Raw genomic sequence first — 2,314 nt, forward strand, 5'->3', positions numbered from 1 at the left:
TCAGAGTGCTGTTGGCTGTTCTCAGGCCCTGGAAAGCAAAGCAGCCATGTGCAGCTAACACAGAACTGCTGGAGAATCACCCACAGAGACAAAGGTCTCAGTGCCCAGTCTCTTGCAGGAGCTGCTCTTAATTACAGCATTTTTGCATTAATGGAGCGATCCATTAGCAGCAGCTTGCTCCTGACTAGGACTATTTCCCTGATGTGCAGAAAAGCCTGAGCTTTCCTAGAAAAGCCAGTTTCCTGACTGGCTGCAGCTTCCATCTCACGATTGCCATGATGCTGCTGACTCGAGCATGAAAATTGCAAGAAAGAAGCAAGCAATCTTACTGCACAACCTGTTTACCTTCACGAATGTCATGGTTTTATATTTTTTTTTTGTTTTGGTTTGGTTCTCAGTATTCCGCATCAATACATCATGTAGTATACTGGGAGTTAAAGTGTTAATGCTCCAATTCCAGGCACCTATCCCTATACGTTACAGAAGTCATGGGATCTGGCCCTTCCGGGTGGGCGGTCTCTTACTGCCTGGCAGTGGGTGCTGGAGGGTGCCTTTCCTGGCCGTTCCAAGTCTTTCAGGTTTGAACTCGGTCTCGGGAACTCTCTCTCTCTCCTATTTATTGATTTATTAGTCTCAATTTCAATCAGATTGTATTATATTGTGTTATCTTGCATTCCAATATCATAGTTAGTAAAATAAGTTTTCCTCCATAGATTGTTGCCGCTGTTTTTTTGTTTTCCTCCCTTCCTTCCCATTTTGTGGGCTGGGGAGGGGAGGGCAGGGGCCTACCGCCCCCTGTCATGGGTGTAGATTGATCTCGTTAACTCCGTGACACAAGTGTATATGTTAGTATGGAACTTCCTGTGTACAAGTTTTTGTCCAGTACTCCTTGTTCTGTCACTACACTTCACTGAGAAGAGCCTGGCCTCCTCCATTTACCTCTCACCTCTCTTTAGATATTTATAAACACTAATCAGATCTCCACTCAGTCTGCTTTTCCCCAAGCTGAACACTCAGGTTACTTACTCTTTCCTCATACGGGAGATGCTCCAGGACCTTTCTCACCTTTATGGCCCTCTGTTGGACTCCTTTTAGGAGATCCCTGTCTTTCAGAAACTGGGGAGCCCAGGATTGGACACAGTATTCTAAATGTGACCTCACCAGGGCAGCGTAGAAGGGGAGGGTCACCTTCCCCAAACTACTGGCCACAAGGGCACACTGCTGGCTCATGGCCAACCTGCTGTCCACCAGGACTCCCAGGTCCTTTTACTCAGAGCTAATCTCCAGCAGGTCATACCCTAACCTGTACTGATGCATGCTGTTATTCCTCCCCAGATGCAAGACTCTACACTGGCTCTTACTAAACCTTATCTGGCTCCTTCCTGCTGAACTCACCAGTCTGTCCAGGTCTTGATGTCATTCTGATGTGTCAGCCACTCCTCCCAGCTTTGTATCATCAGTGACCAGTTCTCCTTGTTAAAAACTGTTGTAACGAACACAGTGTATCTTGTGATACTTCTAGGAAACTTATATTCATATTTATATTATTGCTGCAATTACTCAACTGCTTGGGCAGAGAGACTTAACACAAAAGAGTCATCTCACCTAATATCACTTCAGAATCCAGTCTTTTTTCTCATTGTAACCCCATTAAATTATAGGTTTGGAAAGCTGAAATGCCTGTACGGATAGAGAAAATCCTTTGCAGAAATAATAAGAATTGCATGCTATAGCTTCAATCCATTGCAGTATAACATGATTGAATTTAAGATTTAAATGGATTCAAATTATTAGAAAGGATTAATTACTAGGTGTATATTTCAGATACAAATCTGATCGCTCTCCTGAGTAAGTTTCCTTTTGAGATACTGATAAATAGTTATCTCGCTATTTCTGCTACTGATTACTATCATTGAGTGCATGCACTGCCAAAGAATGCACATTACTCAATAAAAAGTTATGGTCTTGCTGGTGGCTGCTTATAAACCAACTCGAGCATTTAAATACAAAGTCTTTACCCTTAAATGGCTTACGTCAAATGAAATACTATGCCAAAGAGCATAGTGGGGGATTACATCAAACATGGTGCTTTAACTGCAACAACAGCAGGAAAGGAAGTTCTTCATTCAGTATGTACATTTTTTTAGTGCAAAACTGAGAAAGAATCTGTCATGTATTTTTATCCATCAGAGATCTTTGATATAATTCCAACACAGATTATAGAAGATTTTTCTTTCACTACTTTCTGGTGAATAAATTGAGTTTTACTTACAAGTTTTAGGGAAGCACATTCTAAATACTTCTAATTATAATT

Source organism: Meleagris gallopavo, chromosome Z, assembly GCF_000146605.3.
Source record: "Meleagris gallopavo isolate NT-WF06-2002-E0010 breed Aviagen turkey brand Nicholas breeding stock chromosome Z, Turkey_5.1, whole genome shotgun sequence".
NCBI lineage: Eukaryota > Metazoa > Chordata > Aves > Galliformes > Phasianidae > Meleagris > Meleagris gallopavo.